The 8,604-nt window shown below is 40.4% G+C and overlaps 1 long non-coding RNA gene across 2 annotated transcripts in view; it reads right to left on the reverse strand.

Moving 5' to 3' along the window:
* The window catches only part of LOC102753186, a 302,451-nt gene that overhangs the window by 112,581 nt on the left and 181,266 nt on the right, over positions 1–8,604 (reverse strand). Inside the window, exon 3 of one of the 2 annotated variants that reach the window (XR_436293.2) lies at positions 4,907–5,010. The exons of the other annotated variant lie outside the window; for it this stretch is intronic. This is a non-coding gene — a long non-coding RNA (uncharacterized LOC102753186). The remainder of the gene's footprint in view (positions 1–4,906; positions 5,011–8,604) is intronic. 2 annotated transcript variants of the gene reach the window in all.

An 8,604-nucleotide genomic window follows, 5' to 3' on the forward strand; every position in this document is an offset into this window, starting at 1 on the left:
TGCCTGGAGAGCCTAGCAAGAGAACATGGCTACAGAGCCTGGCTGGAGAACCTGGAGAACGTGGCTGGAGAACCTAGCAAGAGAACATGGACACAGAACTTGACTGGAGATTGTGGCTAGAGATCCTGGCAAGGCTGCTGATCAACTGAATGCTGTCTCCGTGTCATTCCTTCTTCGCCGACTCCGTCCACACCTTTGGGGACCCCTGGACCTGCTGGGGTTGGACCCCAGCAATACACAATAGAAAAAATCAACAAAGTAAAACAGCTGGTTCTTTAAATACTAATGAAATTGATAAGCCCTAGCAACACTGATCAATAGACAACACAAAGTATCAATATCAGAAATAAAACAAAACAAAAAAAGAAGGAAATAACACAGCATAAACAAAGCTAAACACAATGGGGAAAATATTGGGAGGGGGAAATATTGTCCATTCATGTCACTTAGGCTATATTGATAGAAAATCAAAATAACCAATAAATGTAGTTGATGCAATACTAAAGGAAAACATCAAGCTTACTGCTTAGTCAATTTTGTTATTTGACTGAGTTTGAAAAATCTCTGGTCTTCAAAAAATTGGGATATGTTTGATAGCCATTCAAAAGGGTTAGTTTCAAACAAATAGTTTGAAAGTCTCAGAAGTTATGGTAGAAGTAGGGCCAAAGACCTTGAATGCTCTCTGTGATTTTTCCCTTAATTAACTGGCCTTGGCCAGACTTTTGTTGTGTTTTTGTCTGGGGTTATTTTGGATGACATTTTGCTTGCCACATATTAAGACTTTCTAGTGGGATGCTGCTGGGTTCTTACTAGTATCTCCTCAAATGCTTTCTGTTTGACATCATTTTCTCTTCCTCCCAAAGATGAATTCAATAACTGAAATGTCAAGAATATTGTGTGCAACTGACATTAGAAAATGTTTGGCTTCTTTTTGACTAGTTGGCACTAAGCTCTGGACCGAAGTAGTCTGTTTAAACTGCCTGCAAACATTTTGTTGACTTGAGAAAATTTTGTTGACTTGAGGAAAAATAGGTTTATGAAACCAAGTTACATTCTGGTAGAGAAATACACTGGTAAAAGGTTTGGGTTGGTCATTTTTGAAATTTTGCTTCTTACTCGGTGGTCAAATAGTGAGAGCCTACTGTGATATGCTTTTTGGGAATATTTAGGGCAGTGTTTTCAAATCTGAACATTGAGAGCCTACTATATTTTAGTATGATATGCTTTATGGGAATATTTAGGGCATTATTTTCCAAACTGAATATCAAAGAGGTTAATAGATGTTCCTTTGACAAAATGGTTTCTGGCTAAATGAGCTTAATGAGTTTACAACATAAACTTTCCTGTTTGAGTCATAGATCATATTGAAATAGTAAAACTCCAGGTAAGTCTTGCATCCAAGAAACCAGCTTCATTTTCCTTTGGTTAACCCACGTTTTTTTCCTTAAATTATTTTTGATCATAGATTCCCTTATTTTGGAACATCCATTAAATCTCCTGGGATACAAGAGAATTCTGGGAAAAGAGGATTGAATGAGCTTCTTCTGCCTCCCTCACCCGCACCATTGTATTTTCTGGGGAGTGAAATTGAAGACCTTTCACACTACAAAACATATTAGACAAGTGCCCAACAAAAAATGGTTGTTATAAAGAAACTTATAAAATGTGTAAATGGCAGAAAAAGACACATGTAAACATATAGCCAAATTATTTTTTCTCATTGTCTCCATGTTTTAATTTGTTACCTTTTGGGGACTTAGCCACAGAGAGGCAGTGATTCCTTTTCCCTGAACTGTCTTATTGGTAGCCATAATGCTCCTTCTCTTTCTTCTATTTTCTCAAGTGACTTTTGATGCTGTACCTACAACCTATGTTAAAAAGAGGTTTGGCTTCACCTTCTCATCAAATCAAAAGCTGACTAACAAAATGAAGGAGATGATTTTGCAGATAGATGCCCAAAGTGGTTGGTGGGTGTGCAGCCAGGAAATCTGTCCCAATTATGAAGAATGTCTTGAGAGTGGGTAGAAGACCAGAGACTTGTACCAAGTGCAAGATTAGGCTAGTTATTCCAAGAGTCAAAGTGATCATTAAAATTGTAGGGAGTGTGAGTCAAATGCTCTGGTGAGTATGACAGCACCCCTGGGAGCACGGGACATATTGAATGGAGAAGAAAGTCTAAGCTGAAAAGAACATGGTTAGCTTTCAGAATTGTGAGAGTGACCAAATTTCTCTGGAAATAAAAATGCCTCAGTTCAATTTTTTTTTCAACTTTGGACTTAAAATATAAACTCTAGAAAAATATCTGCTTATAAGATGTGCTCTTTCTGTGAACATTCAGGTGCCTCCAAGCATGAAAGTGGTAATATCTTGTCGTTTAATGACATTCAAAGCCAAATACAGCTGTACCGAGTAACTGTTGTGAAATGTAAAATAAAACAAAACAACTGCCTCCCACCCCCTTACTTAATTAAGAGAATGTAGTATTACTAGTAAATTGGGAGTATTTAACATCTGTTATCCCATTTTGTTTAAGGATATAATTTAAGATACATGTTTCCCAAAGCTTGGCTCTCATTCACGTTTCATCGTGGACCTACTGATGGTCAGTTTGCTAGGATCCCAGCCTTGGATCCTTCCTTAGAAGAGACAAACTTTAAATAGATGCTTTCAATACAGTGCTGTATTAGGTACTTGCATATGGTATAGTGGGAGCATAGAGATGGGAGTAATAGAATCTACCCTAGGTTTGGGGAAGAGAGAGATAGTTTTGGGTATTTAGAAATGGCTCTCTAGAGAAGAGGATGCTTGAGCTAAGTCTTAGTAGAAGAGTAGGTTGTAGGGGTAAAAAGAAGAGGTTGGGAAAGGCATTCTGGGTAAAGGAAGCAACATGGACCAAACACAGAAGCAGGAAATCTAGCAGTCCTATAAGGCTGGGCAAAGACAGTACATTAGTTTTCTAATCCTGCCATAACAAAGCCCCACAAATTTACTGAATTAAAATAACACAAATGTATTATCTTACAGTTCTAAGGGTCAGAAATCTAGAAGGAGTGTCACTGGGCGGAAATCAATGTGTATCCGGGCTACATTCCTTTCTGGAGGCTCTGAGGGAGAATCTATTTCCTTGAATTGTCCAGCTTCTGGAGGCAGCCTACATTCCTTGCCTTGTAGCCCCCTTCTTAGATCTTCAAAGCCAGCATTGTAGTGTCTTGTGACCCTGATTTTTTGAACATCTATTTCTCTGACCAAATCTGAGAAAGGTCCCACTTTTAAGATTCATATGATTAGAATGGGCCTACCTGGATAAATACAAATATCTGTAATCACATCTGCAAAACCCCTGGGGATTAGGGTGTGGGCACCTTTGGGTGTTGGGGATGGTCATTATTCTACCTACCACAGGCAGGATGACTCAGATGAGGTAGGCAAGGACCACATCATGGGTGGAAAGCTCTGTGTGCTTGCTATGCATTGGAGCATGGTTCTTGTTTCTCTTTTCTAGTTTAGATCGACTCCCTTGCCAGCGCTCTGCTCTTTGGGGACTGGAACTGGTCTCTGATATCTGTGGCTCATTGGCAAAGAAAGTGATTTAAGACTGATTGCTATTCATTCATGGAACATGAACCATAGTTTGAGAATAGCTGATCTAGTCAATCCCCATAATTTTATAAACTAGGAAACTGATTCTTGGATAGGTAAGTATGACCTGACCAATATAACATAGCTACTTAGCTGAAAATCCAGGGTTTGACCCCAGTACCACTTCTGTCTACACTTTAAAGCTTTAGACTTTATATCTACTTAGTTCCAAATTTCATTTCATCTCAAGTTTTCCAATTATTCCATTGTAAAAAGCAAAATAATTTTTGCATTTTAGTCTTTTAGTTTTCTTCCTCTCAGTTCTATACCTTCCTAATGCCACGACCCTTTAATACAGTTCCTCATGTTGTGGTGACCCCCAACCATAAAATTATTTTTGTTGCTACTTCATAACTGTAATTTTGCTGCTGTTATGAATCGTAATGTAAATATCTGATATGCAGGATGTATTTTCATTGCTCGTGACCCACAGGTTGAAAACCGCTATTTTAGAGGCTTTACCATCTTTACCAGAAAAGGAATAGGAACATTCAAGGACTGAACATTGACATGCAGTGTTCTTTTTTCTGCTCCACATCATAAATATATATGACAAGGAGAGATTAGCTTTGTTGGTTCATCTTCCTTTTTTTATATTGTTATTTCTATCTTCCTTATAAGACTCACACTCCCCTCACTTCTTTTCTACTTCTCATTCTCTTTCCTTCAATAATATCCCACACTCTATACCCCTCCTGTTTTCTCCTGGGTCTAAGACTAACAAGGGGCAGCCACAAATAGCTGCAGTGGAAGATGTTGATTTAATTGCTTGGTCACATTTTTACTTGGGTCTTTTCTGAGTCTTTCCTCCAGATGCTTACCTAATTTTTCTTCCCTTTGCTCTATTTTTTTTCCTTCTAAATAAAATGAACCCAGCTTCATCCACATCACTGGTTTCTGTCAGCACAGGCAGGGAGTTAACGGTCAAAAAAGATGGCTATATTGAGCATTTATGTAGCACCGTCCCCCTCAGCAATTGAAAACCTTCCGTGGGGAAGCGATATGCCATCTCTATTACATTGCTGATGAGAAATGGAGGCAGAGAGTAGGAGGACAAGGAGGTGGTAAGAATATATATTATAAGTTATACTTTACAGATGGAACAACCAAAGTACAGATTAGGTCTATCCAACTATTTCTCTTTATCATTTGGGGCCTTGGGGAAAGTCAGGATGTTGGAGCATTGATCAGCAGAAATCAATCCATTCCTCTAGTGAACATAACTAAAATAAAGATCTACACAGTCCACAGCTGCTATAGGACATACCACGGCATCATAATGACAGGTACTGTGTATGGCTGTAATGTCCTGGGGTTTGGGCCTTATTCAGTCCTTTTCTCCTTCATCTCCATGAGCCTCCATTGTCTCATCTGTGAAATGGAGAAAAGCAGATATGCATTTCAGTGTTGTCTCCAGATTTATGAGATGAAAAAGTCTTGAGGGTATTTAAAAGCTGATGGGAAAGAAGCAATATAGGGCAAAAGATTTATGCTAGAAGACAGAGAGGATAGTTTATAAAGCAAGGTCCTTCTCTGATAAAACAGGCAGGGACTGGTGGAGGGATAAGCTTTAGTTAGAAAGAAGGGCCCCTATTCTCCAATGGCAGAAGGCAAGGTGGACAAATGACTGCAAATGTAGTGGTGGAAAGTTGAAGGATGCCCCCTCTGAGGGGCCTCTATCTTCTCTGTGAAGTCAGAGTTGACTCCACCTGCTTTGAGTATTGAGAGGGATGTGAGGATATTGGAGGACTGAGGACAGTGGAGAAACCATAGATTCCTCACCGTGGAGAATAAGAGAGAGAACTGGTAAAACTCAGTAGAATTTCTTGGCAGTGTTTCATGTCCTGTTGAGGATGCTGACCATGAACACATAATGACAACCCTGCCCTGTTGCTGTTTCTGCAGTGATGTTCAGCAACCTTGGTTAATAGCTAGATTCACTTGAGAAAAATCAATTCAGTATGATGAAAAACCAGTGGGGCCAGGGACTTGAGGAAGTTGAAGAGAGCAGTCGCAGTAACAATCCATAGTAATACAAGGGTAATATGCAAGTGACCAAATGGCCAAACAGCGGAATGACTGTCCAGACGATCTTCCGGACGAAGCCAGTACTGTGAGGTCCGAGGAAGCCAGGGTTGTGAGGGCGGCTGGGGCTATGAAGACCTACTCTTGCATGAATTTCGTGCATCTGGCCTCTACTATTGAATATAAGTAGGATAGAGAAGGCAGTGAAGGAAGGATGACACTGATAAGTGAGAAGTTGTGAGGGTGGTCAGATGAATTCAAGAAGCTGGTTAACAGAAATAATGAATGAGGTCACCTAGAAGAAAAAGAGTTGTGAAGTATCTGAGTTCTTGATTTGGAAGATAGAAGAATTGCTCTAGGTGATAAGGCCCAGAGAGTGGCAAAGAAAACACACAACCAAAGTGGAGAGTGGAGGAGAAGGTGAATGGAGATGAAGAGTTCATGGAACCCCCATGGACACAAATAATAGGGGGGGTGAAGGCCTAGGGCAGAGGATGGAAATGGGCTATAAGGGGTCAATGGGAGAAAAAAGGGGACATATGTAATACTTTCAACAATAAATATTTTTTTAAAAAGAGTTCAAGGAACCCAGCAACCAGGATGTTGGCTATTAATATAAATTTTGACAGGATATTGACATTAGATTCTGGTTTTGGCATATAATAGTGACAAGGAGGAGAGGGTGATAGACTCAAAAGCATGAGTCTTGAGGGAGTAGGAGTTTTTACAGGGGGAGCCAGTGACAATAGATGAGAAATAGCAGTGTGGAACAAGCAGGGCATTGCTTCTGCCTCCAGACTCTGGGGTATGTGATTCAGCAAACTCTCCTTGAGAAAGCTGTGTAGACAGTTAATCTTCAGGAGAGAGCCAGCATTCTATAAAATTTGGATTATTAAGATTAAATGAGATAGTGTATGTGAAGTGCCTGCCATATAACATGATTTTATGTATCTTAAAAAAATATATAATGTATAATGCACAAGATACTATGTTAAGTGCATTTTATGCATCATCTCATTTAATCCTAACAGTCTGATAGACAAGTATTATTATTATCTGCCTTTTATAAATGAAAGTGCTGAGTTTTGGAGGGGTTAAGTTACTTGCACAGGTCCGCCAGATCAGAGGTGGCAAACTTGAACGCAGGCAGTCTAAAGCCAGAGCCCACAATTTTAATCATTATTATACTATTAGAGGTCTGATGCATGAAATTCATGCAAGAGTAGGCCTTCCTTCCCCCTGCTGCTGGCATTGGCTTCCCTCTGGCACCCGGGACCCAAGCTTCTCTTGCAGCCTCAGCTTTGTCCGGAAGGTTGTCCAGAAGGATGCCCAGTCTAATTAGCATATTATGCTTTTATTATTATAGATTTTTGTTTTGAAAACAATTGTATCAGATTGTCCATATGAATGAATTTATTTTTAAATCGTGTAAGGTAAACCTAAATTAAGTCAAACTAAACTTTTTGGTAAATATGGAACTGTCCAAATATGTAGCATGATAATCCCACTACCATATACCCTCCTTGCAGGGCCAGGAAGGGGGATTAAGGCCAGTAATTTTGTGGGGGGTTTTTTTGAGCCTATATCTCAAGGCAAGTCTGCAGGCCTATTTTGGATGGCTTGATCTTGATTGATGACTATGAAATAATAGGGTGAGTCAGGGAAGAGATGAAAATGAATTTGGAGTTAATGTAGCTAAAAGTAGAAATAGGTGGAAATTAAAGGAATTATGTTAGCAGGTGTGGAATTATGGGAGGGCTAGAAAGGGAGAAGGAGGCTCTGGTTACCTGTGCCTCCTGTGGATCAGAGAAAGGATGGAGGAGGTTGGCTGAGCTGTTAAGTCCCTCACGGGTCTTGTAAAGGGAGAGTTGTCACTTGCATTGAGCATTGTCCCTAGGTTATCTGGGACATCTGAGCATATAGAGTTCAATAACTCTGAGTTCATTCCTAAGAGGGAAATGGTGGTGGTGGGAATAACCAAAGTACAGGAAACTTCACCTGGTCTTGGGCACTCATTTGGACCGCTGGGTCCTAATATAACTGCACACTGAATTTCTGGACAAATATTCTCATTCTTTCCTTCACTGAGGAGCATACTTCCATGCAGTGATCTACAGTTCTGCCATCAGGGCAGTGCCATTGCCCTCAGCCATGGACACCGTGTTGAGATGAAAAGGGTGCACAGAGATTCAGGTTCAAAGGAAGGGCATTCCAGATCACATTGGGGGATGGGGCAATGGTGACCATCCCTCCCCACACTAGTGTTTGAGACCAGAGGTGAGATTATCATGAGAAAGGAATAACTGAGTGAATACTGATAGGGCATTTCCCATAGCATTTTATTTTTTACTAGAGGCCTGTTGCACGAAGAGATTTGTGCAATAGGCCTTCCCTTCCCCTGGCTGCCAGCACCGGTTTTCCTCCAGCTCCTGGGACCCAGGACCCAGGCCTTTAGTCTTTGCTGCTCCAGCCGGAGCCTTCAGTCTTTGTTCTGCCACTTTGTGCCTATGCATGCAAATTAACCACCATCTTTAATTTGCATACTCACCTGATTGGCTGGTGAGTGTAGTGGAGGGATGGTCAATTTACATGTTTGTCTATTATTAGGTAAGATTTTCCTTAGGGGAAGTTTTTTTTGGTCACAACCTTGGAGGGACTGAATTAGTATATTGATTTTTAATCCAGTGGGGACTCTGTACTATTTTCCTCATCAGGTTTGTCCCAGGGCATTGAAAGGTGCTACTTCTTCAGCTTATGAAACAAAATGACTAGCCTGAACATGTTCATTAGTGAGTACAGAAGATTTAAAAAGTACCCTGAGAGCCAAAAAGTTCCAGGGAAATTTCCCCAATTTCCCAGGGAGAAATTTCAGACAACCACATCTTTCCTTCATTTCAGCATCCCAGTCCCTGAAATGCTTGGTTCTGAGAATCGTTAGGG

This window comes from Myotis davidii, unplaced genomic scaffold, assembly GCF_000327345.1.
Source record: "Myotis davidii unplaced genomic scaffold, ASM32734v1 scaffold1187, whole genome shotgun sequence".
In the NCBI taxonomy this organism is placed as follows: domain Eukaryota; kingdom Metazoa; phylum Chordata; class Mammalia; order Chiroptera; family Vespertilionidae; genus Myotis; species Myotis davidii.